The sequence below is a fragment of the Alexandromys fortis genome, unplaced genomic scaffold (assembly GCF_014885135.2).
Source record: "Alexandromys fortis isolate MF-2015 unplaced genomic scaffold, M_Fortis_MF-2015_v1.1 scaffold_108, whole genome shotgun sequence".
In the NCBI taxonomy this organism is placed as follows: Eukaryota; Metazoa; Chordata; class Mammalia; order Rodentia; family Cricetidae; genus Alexandromys; species Alexandromys fortis.
In genome coordinates, this window is record NW_026067994.1 from 1,289,113 (window position 1) to 1,302,591 (window position 13,479).

A 13,479-nucleotide genomic window follows, 5' to 3' on the forward strand; every position below is an offset into this window, starting at 1 on the left:
TCTCTCTCTCTGTTTCTTAACAGATTCTTGTTGTGTAGCCCAGACTGCTTTATATTCATGTAATTCTCCCATCTCAACCTCTCAATAACAAGTTCTTCGGGCTTAGCTGGGATTACACACGTCCCCCATGAAGCCCAGTTTGAAATTCTTCTTAATATTTTATCTCTGAACTAGGTATACTTTTATTTGACTCAATAAATACTTGAGTGACTGAGTAAACCCGAGAGGGACTACACACTGAGCCTTAGTGGGAACCTTGGAAGTGGTTGCTCAGTTCGGTGCCCGTGGATAAAAGTGATGCTCAGTTTTCTTCTAGATTCAGATGTTAGATTCCCATCCTGCAAGCATCAAGGCCCCCGGGAAGCTCCCAAGGCAGGACCATGTGAATGAGACTGATGACCTGTCTGGGGTTCCAAAGGGCCTAGATTGGCTTAGTTGTGTGAGAGAGAAACCTGACACTGTCTTGCTTTGGCAAGTAGCGAGTTGGTAACACAGTCCTGTAAATGAGCACAGACCGGGTTCAAGCAACAAATAGCCTTGGACTTGAACCCTGACTCAGCACACAGCAGCTTGCGAAGCGAGCAGAACTGTGTCTTTGAGACTGTCTCACAGGTGCTGGGGAATGCAATAACCTAATGCACGTGACTTCACCAGTGCTGGGCATATCAGAAGAGCTGCCTAACTGTGCTGTTGTGGTTTCCAGTTGTCTTTGTCATTTAATAGCAATTGCGTGGCCTTGGCTGGCTGGCTTCCTTCAGTTTTAAGATCATCATCATTCTTTTTTTTTTTTTTTTTTTTTTTTTTTGACACTCTGACCTCTGCTTTCTCCAGCTCCAGGATGCAATGATCAAGGGACTCTTAGGTTCCATCTACTGTGGGATTCACTAAAACATTTCCATGGGAAGAGCAAGAGTCACTTCTCTTTGCAGCCAGGCTCAATCGGACTTGTCCTGGAAGATAAGCAACGATGACACAAAGGAGGGGAGAGTCCAGCGCAGTCTGGCTTGGCCCTTCCTGGAATCTCGCACTTTTGGGTGGGACTGGATGTTCCCTGAGCACCACATCACGTACATCGGGCCTTATGAGAAGGATGGCAGGAGAGGAGCCAGGGGAGCAGGGTGACTTGGACTTTCTTTCTTGGAAAGGCGATATTGTTGGCAAGACTTAGGTCTTGCTTCATAGATGGACAGGGAGGAGGACTGGGCAGGGGGAACTGGGGTTGAGCTGCGCCCTCTCTGGAAGTTGGGTCTGAGAACATTGATTCTAGAACGGTGGTTCCAACTTCAGCCCACACTTGCCTTCTCTGAGGTTGTGGATGGTCCTCCTGATGTTTGGAGATCTGTCATTAATCTGGTATGTGTGCAAACTGAATCCATTGGGGTGTGAGAGAAAGTTGAAGATGCATGAAAGTAGGAGAGCTGAGGACAAAGGGTAGAGGTGCCTTGGGCAGTAGAATTCTATCCAGAGGAGCAACAGAAACCCTCAGATAACAGTGTTTAAGTAAAGGTTTATTTGTCTCTCCTGTAAAGTGTTGGAGAAGGAGACCAAGGTTGTGATGATGGCATCACAACTCATCAGTGAGTACATTCCTATAGAATACCTCTGTCATCCTCAATATCTCCTTCTTGTAGTTCAGAAAGGTGACTCGTGTGTGTGTGTGTGTGTGGTCAAATATACATTCCAGCCAACTAGAAAAAGAGAGGAAGGAAGAAAGAAACAAGTTTTCTCTTTTAGAACATTTCCTAGAAATTGAACACTTTGCTTCAGTGCCTATCCCATGGACTAATATTTGGGTATCTGGCTACAAGCAGCCGCAGAGGACCTGGAAAGTGTGTTCTTATTCCGAGTGAAACATGTCCGGCTAACTTTTGTGTGTAATGAAAGGAGAAATGGTGGTTGGGAGACGTATGGGAGGGCACACACCACTTCCTACCACACCGTGAAAACAAGGATAGACACTCTAGACTGATGTTCCTAGAGTAGCTCGGCTCAGTTTTGTCTTGAGGCTTAGGCGAGCCACTCCAACCTGCTTGGCATCTTAATCTCGCCAGAGGCCAGCTGTGCAACGCTGGGCACATTGTTTAGTCTCTCTGAACACACACCAGTTTCCCCTTCTGTAAGTAATAAAACAGTAACTGCCTCAGACAATTGTCCATAGAAGCAAAGGAGAGGTCCCCTTGCGCAGTTGTGGGCTCCTACACACGCCAGTGATCACTCTGCTGGCTGGATCAGAGCCTCCCAATGACGTCCTTTTCCTTTGGCTCACTTTGAAATGGGATTTCTAGCCATCATTATTCTGTGGGCATTACCCACGCCCTTCAGAAAGGTCATCATTTTCTCCTTGGATTAATCTCTTGCTTCAATTTTGAGTACTTCTGAAAGCCAAAATTTCCTGGATGGAAAGGAGCCCTGATGTTTCTAAAGAAATAACACACACAATAGAAAATATTACTGCATTCTCTTTGCAGGATTGCTTAACTCTCTCGAATACACATTTAATTTAGGCTTGCTGAAGTAGTTATTGTCCATTCACCAGTAAGTGCTTATGAAACGCATGTTGGTAGGGCATGGTACAGCCAGGGAGTGCCAAGAGCAGCTAGCCCCCACTCAAGTTTCTCTTCCACCTAATTACTCATGCTGGTACCTCTCCAAAAGGATTGTCAGGACTGCTATTTGCCTGATGGAGGGAGGATGCCTAACACTAGTCCTTCTATCAGGTACCCCAGCCTGTGACTCTAAAACTGAAGCATCGCAGGCAATTCGGATCACATTCTCCTGCAGGTTGTGGACTCTGGTCATGGGTTGTAAATATTGCCAAGTTTAAGTGGGGCCAAACTCTGTGCATTTTTTTTGCACAGTGGCAGAAGTAGTGCGTGTGATGTCTGATAAAATGGGAGTCCACCTTGTCATGCTTTACACTTACGCAGTTTGGTAATCATGACACACTTGCTTATATCCATAGGGAGATAATATCAACAACAGTGAGTATTTTAGGAATTACATACGTCCTAGTTTTTCCTTTGTTTCTCACTCAGCATTGCTAAAACTATTATCTGTCTGTTTTATAGGAGAATAAACGGAGGCCGAGAAAGTGGCCTTTCAAGGACAGAAGCTCAAGGAGGTAAATTTTAAACAGGCACACTTGGATTTCATGTCCTTTTTTTCTTTCTTTCTTGAGTCCATTGTAACTTTTTGGCTTTTAAGGATGCTAAGTAGATGAGAGATGAGGGACAGACAGCTGGAATGTCCTGTCACCTGGAAGAAAATGTGTCAGGATTACAGCTGAAGGGTTCCTGGAGGGACAATCTCGGCGTCTAGAGGGCTGGATGGCTCCTGGAGGGACAGCCTCGGGGTGGGGTCTGGAGGACACGAGCAACCATCTCAGTCACTTGCTTTCTTGCAAGCCCTGTTCTGAGCAAGGCAGAAGGGTGGGAAGCTGCTCTTGAGGCTTGCTGACGAGGATGGGCTACAGAGAGAGGCTCTCTTCCGCCCCTTTAAGGAGGACAGTCCCACCGCTCGTGATTGGCAGGTTAAGCTGGGTTTTGAGTTGAGAACTTCGCAAATCCCATTTCACTGAATCTTCACAGCAATTTGAAGGCCACATATTATCTGCTTTTCAAATGAGGAAACCGAAGCTCTGAGAGGCCAATGTCCCCAGAGCACGGCTGAGTATTAGTAGATCGAATATTTTCCTTTGGGCGAATCATTTGGTTCTTCCCCTGTGTTTGATTACCATATAAAATGCAAGTAAGTGTCCAGCACAGGGAATTACTTGGTAAAAATAGTAGAGCCAGGAATGCAGTGAGTACCTGGTAACTAGCAATCATATCTGGTTAACAGGACTTGAACCTCTCGGCATCAGGAAGCGGTCTCCTCACTGGTGTCTTCGTCTCCACATGGGATGGAATTGGAAAGCCTTGCTACTCAGTTATCCATGATGACTTCAGAAGTATGAACATTGGTAGCAAAGGGTCAGTGTAACTAACTCAGCACAGCACATAGCCTGAGATGTGGACATGTTTGGTGGCCCACAAACGACAGCTCACTTCTCCCAGAGGAGCCTGTCTGGCTGGACTTCAAGTCCCAGGCTGGGGTTAAAGAGCCTGGGAAAAGCTGTCATAAAGACCAACAGGGTCTTTACCAGCTGCAGAAGTACTAAAATTTGATTTCTAGAGAAATAACGAGGATACGGGTTAATGAGTTTCAGAACTTCAAATAAGCAAAAGGATTCTTCTGATTCCAGCTACTGGTAGCTCTGCCGTGAGTGAGGAAGAGGCAGGAGGGAGAAACGAGAGTTGAACACTGGGGGGGGGGGCAGTGGCCCCAAAGTACGCTGTCTTAGCCGCTTAGCGCGCTCTCAATCACTGCAAGAAAAAACCATGGGAACCAAGAGAAACCGATCCCGCATGCCCTGAGCCAGAATCTTCCAGCCCTGGTAGCACTTCCTGGGCAGCGCTGTCTCCTCTTTCTGCAGTGTGTCCCCAAGCAGTGGCGCTTGGTTCTGTGCCCAACCTTACGCTGTCCGATGTGTCTTGACCACTTTACTCTTCATCTGAAGGAGACATCAACAGACAGCACGAGCTGTTTGCTAAATCGCCACTGGGTCGAAATCGCTTTTGTTCTGGTGGATGTGGGCATCAGGTGACGTTAGGAAAAGCACTCATCGTAATGACTAAGGCACCTAGGCAAACCCCAGTGGGGTGTGGGCAGCCATCTAGAAAAGGTTTATTTGCTTTTGTTAATGGGCCTCCTCCTGTCTTTACACGCTAGCAGCCAGAGAGAACTCCAAGGAACCCCCAAAGTGGTATTTTGGGTGCTTTTGAGAGCTCCCCCTTACCCTGCTTTCCTTTTTAGACTGTTCTGCATAAGGGGCCAGCCTCCTGCCAAAGGCCTCGTAATGCCGCTCTCAGGAGACCGAATTTATCCACTCAGCTGTCCCTTGTAAATGTATTCCTGTGTGAGACTTTCCCCAAACCGTTCATTCCTCCGCTTAGCTCAGGCAGCTGGAATGCAGGGGGGAAAATACATTTTTTTTTCCTTTTCAAGAATGTGTCTTTTGTGTGTCGGGAGGGGTTGGGCTAAAGAGAAAAACTTCAGACCTGTCTCTCACACACAAACACGCATATATGTATGTATACACAAACATACACTCTGTCTCTAACAGTCCCACTGAGGCAGGGAGGCAGCCCTGGGTTGGAGAGGGATGTTAGGAGGCTCCTTGCATACCAACCAGTGAATATTTTGCAGTGTGGGCTGTGGGTCCTCAGTCTGGGACTGAGCCAGAGAAACACCTCACTGGTTGTTTCCATGGCAACATCACAGTTTCCCTGGAATGGAAAGGTCTGTGATGGGTTAGAGCCAGAATGGGCTTTCTGGCTGCACGTGTGTGCGGTGAGGGGCTTTGGGAGGAGAAGGCACTGGGAAGTTTGACTTAATTTTTCCTTGACTTATTGGGGTCTCCAAGAAGCAGGTGACGCTGGGGGAGGGACTTGAAGGTGACCTATGTGCTTAAGGAATGTGGCTGTCTTTGGGGCAGGCAGAGCCACCCTATAAGCAAGATAGGTGGGAAGGGATGTTGGGTGGCAATCATGTGCATGTATTGATGGGGCAATACTGTGGTCTTTCTCCTCCTGGTACCCAGAGATGGCAGAAGAGTGAAAGATGAGCTTGTCCCATTTTCTGCAAGACTTATGCGCCATGAAACAGTCTCAGGAAGGGCTTCTGGGGTAACATGGCGGAAATAGTGATGATCTTTCCTGTGCTTCTACAACAAAGAAGAGTCAAAAGGCAACAAGAAAAGATATATCCTGACAGATGCAAAACCAAAGACGAAGTGACAAGAAGTTAATAAGCCGAGAGTCGCAGGATGGAAGAGCTGCAATGCAGAAGTCTAGAAGTCCTGCCTGATAGTCCAGCCACAGTCAGAGCAGGGTAACAAGGCCAGCACCTGGGCTCAAGTCGACACCGCAGTGATTGCCGAGGGTTTCTGTCCTGAGGCTTCCACCTGACAGAGAACCCTGCCCTCTCATTGCAGGCAAATAAGGTTTAGAATCAACGCGCCCATACCCACCGTTTTCTGCCTGTCTGATGAATGTACTTTGCAAGTGGAAGCATCACTTTTATCCGCACATCGTAAGCATGTCTGGGAAGCTTGCTGTGGCTGTTCTGACTTTTCACACAAGGGTGTGCCACAGGCCTGGAGGCCTCAGACTACTGTATAACGTAAAGGTTTTAGGAGCGGGTCCTGTTTGTTCTTATAAATTGGGTTGACAGGGCTCAGATAACTGTATGCCATGCCCAGTAAGGGATTAAAGTAAAGGGGAAGAGGCCATACCAGAATATTGACCATGCTGTTTCAATTACAAGGGTGACTGGCAAATCCTAGTCATTCTCATGCCTCTGCCCCACCACGGGTTATTTGTGGGCATTCTTAGCTTTTTATGTAGGTACGGGTATTGAACTCAGGTCCTCATGCTTGTGTAAGAACTCTTACCCTATAAGCGACTTTCCCAGCTCCAAGCCCCTGCCTTTCTAGTGTGCCCCTAGATGTTGCTAATGCTATGGATCCACAAACCACCTTTGAGTACTAAGGGATTTTTCTTTACACTGTGTAGAATGGAAGAATATTTCTATTATTAATCTCCTGCTATTGTCCTTGGGCAAGACAGTAATTTCTGCTTTGAAAGGCTCTTGCTCCAGGGCTCGTCTTCCTACAAACACTAAGCAGTTGAAACACAGTTGTCACTGCCATCGGGTCACCCCGTGCAAAGGACATGCTTGAGGTCATCAGTTGTGTGTTTCTGCAACTGAAGCTCTCAAAGCATCTGACAGCAGGGAGACCTGTATTTGGATCTTTGCTTGCTCGGTTGTAGAGCTATGCAGGATTGGAAGAATTACCTATAAACATGGTTTCATCAGCTATGCGGGCAAATAAGGGCAGCAATTAGTTAATATTAATTATGGTGTGATTGGTTATGAAAAAGCTGAGATATCAGAATCCACGAGGTGCATGCTCATAGGTGTGATCTTTCTAGAAGGGTTTTGTCTGCCTAAAACAGTGTTTAAATAATACTGAGATAATTGCCAACCTCTAGGAATAGTTAAATTTCTCATAAAATTCCCAATTTCAGACTTATATTGAAAAGTCATTATCTTGGGCAAACTTGGCCTGGAGTCCATGCATGGTTAACAGCGATGGGACTAACCGGAGCTGGTGGTATTTATGGGCTCTGCCTCCCCAGTCTAGCATAACCAAGTCCTCTTCCTTTGGGCACCATACTCTTGGGTTTCCATACTTAGGTTTCTTCTGACTCTAGAATTCTAGTTATTTTGGCTCACGTATGTGTAGCAAGGGCTTCTGGGACTCAGTGAGTGGATTCCAGGATTGCCTTTTCAACATGTCTACAGCCCAAGTGAGGAGACTCTGCTTACCTCTTCTTGGCTTCAACAGAGTCATTGTCTTTATTGCTCTCAACAGTTTCCCTGGGGACCAGAGCGTGCTGACTCTAGAATATTCCTTCCTTCATCAACAACCACGAGTCATCTCAGTAGCACGTCTTTCTTGTTCCCTCCCTGAAGTGTAAAGACCTTGTCCTTGAAGCTTGGGTAGGTGCATCCTATGCCCCAGGGTGCTGACATCCCTGTGATTTAAGACCATTGGTACCTTTCTATTGGACTCTTGCAGTTTTGAGACTCCAGAGCTGCCTGGGCCTAGTGCCCAAGAACTGTGCTTTGTGAGTCAATAAAGATGCTGGACTCATGCTGTTGGCTGCTTCCCAAGGTCCTGCTGTGTATAAGGGCCATGATGGGAAGGATGAGTGGCTTCCTTCCCCTCTTCTCGTTACTCTCTTTCATCTCCACCTTACACGCTTAGTTCACTTTACTCACAACTGCAATACAGAGAGGGGGCATAGCATGAGGACAGAATCCCAAAGCCCTGATCTCTGCTTCACAGGTCCTTGGTGGACACGTGACCTTACAGGTGTTCTGTGGACACACCCTATCTGCCATAGATGGGTCTCCACAGGTGAGTGAGCCCTAGAGCATGGGATCTCTGTGTGGTAAGAGAGTTGCACTGCAGGTAGATCAGCTCTTGGATCCATATTGCTGTGTGTGAATTCTGTCCCATTCCTCTACCCTCTTCCTCTAGGGTAAGTTTCTCAGGAGGTTGGTGGTCATGTGGACAGTGAGAAGAAGTGGGATGCTCTCAGAACATGTGACTTCGAAGAATCTCTATATGTGTGTCAAACTGGCCAACATCAAAGAGAAATGCACAGCAAAGTTTTGGTTTTGATGGTTTGTGACTTAAAATCTTTGAGATTCCTGCCAATGCCCCCCTAGGCCATGGGAGTGGCTCAGCAGGCAATTCTCAGCAGATCAGAAGAATGCATGCTTCCAAGCGGAATTAAACTTGCTGTTCCTTAAATTCTTTGAACAATCCAACAGGGGAGCAGGGAACAGTCAAACTTACCTTTCACTTTGTGGAAGATGGACAGCCTGAGCCAATGCATTCACATGCTCACTGATTTAAAGTCCAAGGTTTCCTTCTGGAAGTTGTGTCTGTGCATTCCGTCTGAGTTGTGTACAGCTGTTTGGCATGTTGTCGTCGGGCCCATCCAATGACTGGCTGCATGTGGATCTCAGAGGCTGGAGGCCGACAGGTGAAGAGCCTGTGCAGATTCTCCGATGTCTCTCACGGCCTCAAGAAGCTGGTGAAGGGAAGGCTCTGGCATCCGGCTAAGCCCTGTCCCCGCAGAGTGCAGGCTCCTTCACGCCAGCACGTGTTTCTTCTCACCTCCGATCTGCACCAGGATCACTGGGAGCCTGTCAAGATGCATTCTCAGGGGCTGCCCAGATTCCCAAGGCAGAGGTCTGGAAGAGAGCCAGAGGTGACACTTTGAACAGGCTCCCCAGGTGAGTGTGCTTAACAACCCATCGTCTCAAGCATGCGCTTTAAAAACTCGTGCGGAGAACATTTCTCTTTGCCCAGTTTTAAAACGCCCTTTAATACTCTCATTGATCATAGCGGAGACATTCCAGAGAGAGAACTCCACACCAGGGACCCTCCAGGGCTTGGCCTGGAGGAGACTGGATGTGGGCTTCATAATCCTCTTGCTATTTCTTACTCATCAGGCAGGTGAGCAAGAGCCTCATTACCTGGGCCGCCCACTGGGAAGGAGACCCTGCAGCCTCCTGGTGATGGCCCAGCTAAGCTTGAGTAGGTTGTTTTTAAAGGCTTGACCTGAGCATGCCTTGATTCCAGGTGGAACCCATTTCCACTTAAAACCATCAAATACGGGCCCTGAAGGGAATTCAGAGATCTATTCCAGAACTCTCATTATATATATGGAATTAAAGAGTAGAAACAGACAGAAAAATGCAAGGATGATAAATTCCTGGCTTCACCTGGAAGGATCTTCGTGGAGCAGGAGCAAAGTCACTTTCTCCCAAACCGGGCTGGAGCAGGCAGAAGTAAGCTCAGGTTTCCTGAGTATCTTTCCAGAGACAGGGAATCTGCCACGCAAGATTTGCACGTCTGCCCGCCTCCCCCACCCCAACCACCTTCCAGGAGAGTTTGCCTCATCTCAGCTGCCACATCTCAGCAGGATGCTTCTAGCCTCTCCACCCAGAAACATCCTGGCTCCTAATTTGCGTGTAGTGGGATTTAGCCCATAAATCTTTAGGGCCAGTACCATGCTAGGCTCTGGGAGCTATCACTAGCAAGAGAGATGGGAGTGGCTGCCCCAAAGATTACTTGAAACTTCTAAACTTAGTAAGTTTACTTCTGCACTTGTTAAAATTGGTCTCTCATACACTATATCCTGACCACAGCCTCCTTTCCTCCACTCCTCCTAGTCACACACCACATCTACTCCTCCTCCATTTCCTTTCAGAAAAGAGCAGGCCTCCCAGAGATATCAACCAAACACAGCATAACAAGATGTAACAAGACTGGGCATAAAACCTCGAATCAATCAAGGCTGGACAAGACAACCCGGTAGGAGGAAAAGGGACCCAAGAGCAGGCAAAAAAAACCCAGAGATACCTCCACTTCCACTATTAGGAGTCCCACAAAATGATTCTGTATGTTTAATTTCCTGATTGGGGCCGTGAGAGAAACATTGTGATTTGGAAGTGGTAGATGACACATTTGGAATGACAACTGAAGGATAAAGGAATACCTTGAGAGAAATGGGGCATGAAATAGCACATGCAAAGGCCCTAAGTCAGGAAGAAATTTGGTCCAGGCTCAGGAATCCAAGGAAACTGACAGTGGAGAAGAAGAGATTGGGTTATAGGAGGTAGAAAGGGCAGTGGGGAGATGATCTGATTTATGAGTTTAAAATGCCTTCTGATGTATAGAAGAGAATAGACATGGGGGGGGGCGTGGATAGCAATTAGGAGGCTACAGAGTCACGCAGGCTGTAATGCCAGGTGCTAGAGCCCCAAGGCTGCATGGGGTCTTGGAGAACACCTAAAGGTTTAAGAACTGAGAGTGTCTTCCTTGAGAACTTTGAAGAGTATGAATTATGGAAGGGAGAGTCAGCCATTTTCTAGATAATCTTCAGAAGGATGGGAGTTACACACATTGTATGTGCCCTTGCGCACATTGTATGTGCCTGTATGCCATTTGGGAGCAGAGGTTCAGAACAGACGCACAGGGAACCGTGACACACAAGTTAATGAGACTGCCAGTCAGTGCCGCTGTTTCCATATTAAGACCAAGTTTTCAAAAGCAAAGACACCTAAGTGTTCTGCGGCTTGCGTTTCACTGTGGCTTTCAGTGGCCAGTTTTGTCCAGCTCTGGCTTTACGGTTCAAACCGTTTCCCCCCTTTGCCCAAATCCCAGACTAGACAATCTGCAGAAGAGGAACAGCCCACGGTACAACCTTTGAAGTTTCTGTTGCTTAGCAGTGATTCACAAGCCAACAGAGCATCCTCAGATTCCCATACCTGCATCCCATGGGATGAAGGCAAGGTGGCTATGAAGGGTTCCCAAGTTAGCTATTAATGTGATCTGGACTGCAGATTACTAGAGAGAAACAGGCTAAAAAGGTCCTTGAATTGTCTCAGCTGAGCAAAGGGACAAAAAAGGACCTGAACCAGCCAGCCAGGGGTTGGAGCAGGCTGGAGAAAAATTACTCAGTGTCGGCCCTGGGCATGTGAGACCTGGGTGTCCTTTAAGTTGGTGCCTGCTTGCTCCTTTGGTGGGTTTTCTGCTGCCTTGCCTAGTTTATAGTTATGCGAGGGATAGGGGACAGCTTGTAGATTTCCTTGTCCTGTAGAGATATAAATAATTTCTGTCTTGTGGGAAAAGAAGCCTCAGAGTTAATGGTATATGACCCTGGACGACATTAGCCAGTTTAGATTTTGATCTGTGATCTTGTCCTAACTTTTCGAATTTTCTTCAGAAGCAACTCTAACATTTTACTGTTTCTCTCGTTTATGCATCAGATAAAATCGATGACATGGGTTCACTTCTAAAAGTTGTATTTTGCAATAATGGCTTTTCAATCAATAATGGATTAATCATACGGTAGAACATACCAGAAAGCCGAGGTATGTACCAGGCGCTACCATTTAGATCTGGTATACTCTCTAATGTTTGTACAATAATGAAGTCACTGATGAGGCGTCTCTGAGTAAGCAGCCCCACTGTTCCCAGACTCCTAGCTGTATTGTGTGTACAAGATTTGGCCTCTTTGAAAATGACCTTGGGCCTCCCTCTCTCTGAGACTGTACTGTCTCTTTCCCTTACCAGGCACCTCTTTCCTGGGACTCAGTAAGTCAGCTCCAGCTGGCTTCCCAGCTCGGCAGAGAAAGGGTTTCCTCTTGCCCTGCAGTCAGATTCTGGGACAACTGGGAGTCCCTTCTGTGCATGGGCAAGCAGGCGGTATTTAAAGTATGGATACAAGCATGGGACCTGAAAAAATCCCTTCAGTTTTCCATTTGCCAGGTTGTTCCAGAGGCCAGAGTTGTCAGCTTCGGAGCCAGAGACCCAGGCTGAATGGAAATACTTGTACAGCGAGCGCAACTCCGCTTCTTTCCACCCCTGACTGGGCTGCAGTCATCCAACCAGCTTGGCACCTTTGTTCAAGTCTTTAATGCAGTCCTGGGAATCTAGAGCTGTATCCTCAGGGCTTTCCTGAAACATTAGCCCTTGGAGCCTTGTGGAACTGCCAGGTGGGATGGAAAGCAAACAAAGGTGGTTCTTAAGGCACTGAGATCTGACCTTAAGCCCTGACACGCCTGGAGTGTGAAAAGGTCTGAAGGGATAGCCTAGCTGAGGTGAAGGTGTAGCAATCTGCCACTCAGGAAAGGGGCGAGCCTAGGGCGATTTTCTGGCCTTAGGCAGCCTGCACCTGCACAGGCGGCTTGTAAAATAGCACTGCATGTCAGCGTCTGCAAGGTGGGTGACCACAGGAGAGATGAGAGTAACCCCACACATGAGAGGGTTCTGTAAGCAGTAGAGGTGACTGGCAGTTTGGAAGGTGTAGCAGCCACATTCAGGAGCCGAACCAGGAGGGTTTAACTAGTTCCTCAAGATCTGCTGACCTTCTGTTGTGTTTTGCAGGGACCCCAGTTTGAACAGTTGGGATGGCGATGGAAGTGCTACTGTGTATAACTCATGTCGTCTCCATAGCGACGTAGATATTATCATTGTCGCCACAGAAAAGAGCCCCAGGGAGGTTAAACTGTTAGCCTAAGGTCACATAGATGGCTAGGGAAAAGGGTAGGACTTGGATTCTGGTCTGTTTGACTCCCAAACACTTTATTGCTTTATTAAACCTATGCAGCCAGGTAAAGCTGTGAGCCTGGCTGTGTGGAGAAGCTTTAATAACACAAAAGAGAGACTGCCAAGTGTTTCCCTCCAGCAGGATCAATTTTGCAGGAGACTTAATGAGAGCAGAATCTCAGGCCTTACGCACCTTTACATGCCCCGAAGACCCCAGAAGTGACAGATATGTAGGAGGGGGACAATGAAGGTATTGCGGCTGTGAGCTTCCCTTAGGAAATTCTGTTATGTGTTTGGAATGAATCCATCACCTCAAGGGGCTACATAATGCTCAAAACAGCTTTAGAAATCCTCCCTGAAAATTGCTTTCTGAACCCCAGGCACAGAAGCATATACATACAATATCTATCCTCAATCATGGCAGGCCTCAGTCCTTCCAGGCTATGCTGGAATGACATAGGATTCCAACCATAGCATTTGGTAGAGGAGGTATACCGCTAACTCCAACTCTTTGGTTTTGTTCGACGAGTTGGCACTGATGAGGAGCAAAACGGCTGAGGGATTTGCATAGTTTGTGACTCCACAAAGCAGACCATTCTATGAGGATTTTATTTTTTTATGTTTTTGCTATAATAGGAAGTGAACCTAGGGCCTTAAGCAGTTGCACAAATTCTCTGCTGTTCAGATATATATTCCCAGCACCTTCTCCTCCTCTTTTTTCAACTTTTTATTTGAGGACAGGG

The 13,479-nt window shown here is 47.2% G+C and overlaps 1 long non-coding RNA gene and 1 pseudogene across 1 annotated transcript; one reads left to right on the forward strand and one right to left on the reverse strand.

Annotated features, from left to right (window-relative positions):
• The window catches only part of LOC126512361 (sorcin-like), a 2,700-nt pseudogene extending 1,627 nt beyond the window's left edge, over positions 1–1,073 (reverse strand).
• Positions 1,074–1,164: 91 nt separating this feature from the next.
• Positions 1,165–4,165, forward strand: LOC126512334 (uncharacterized). Its single transcript, XR_007595013.1, has 3 exons — positions 1,165–1,353; positions 3,069–3,121; positions 3,841–4,165. It is a non-coding gene; the product is annotated as an uncharacterized lncRNA (long non-coding RNA).
• Positions 4,166–13,479: the final 9,314 nt, after the last annotated feature.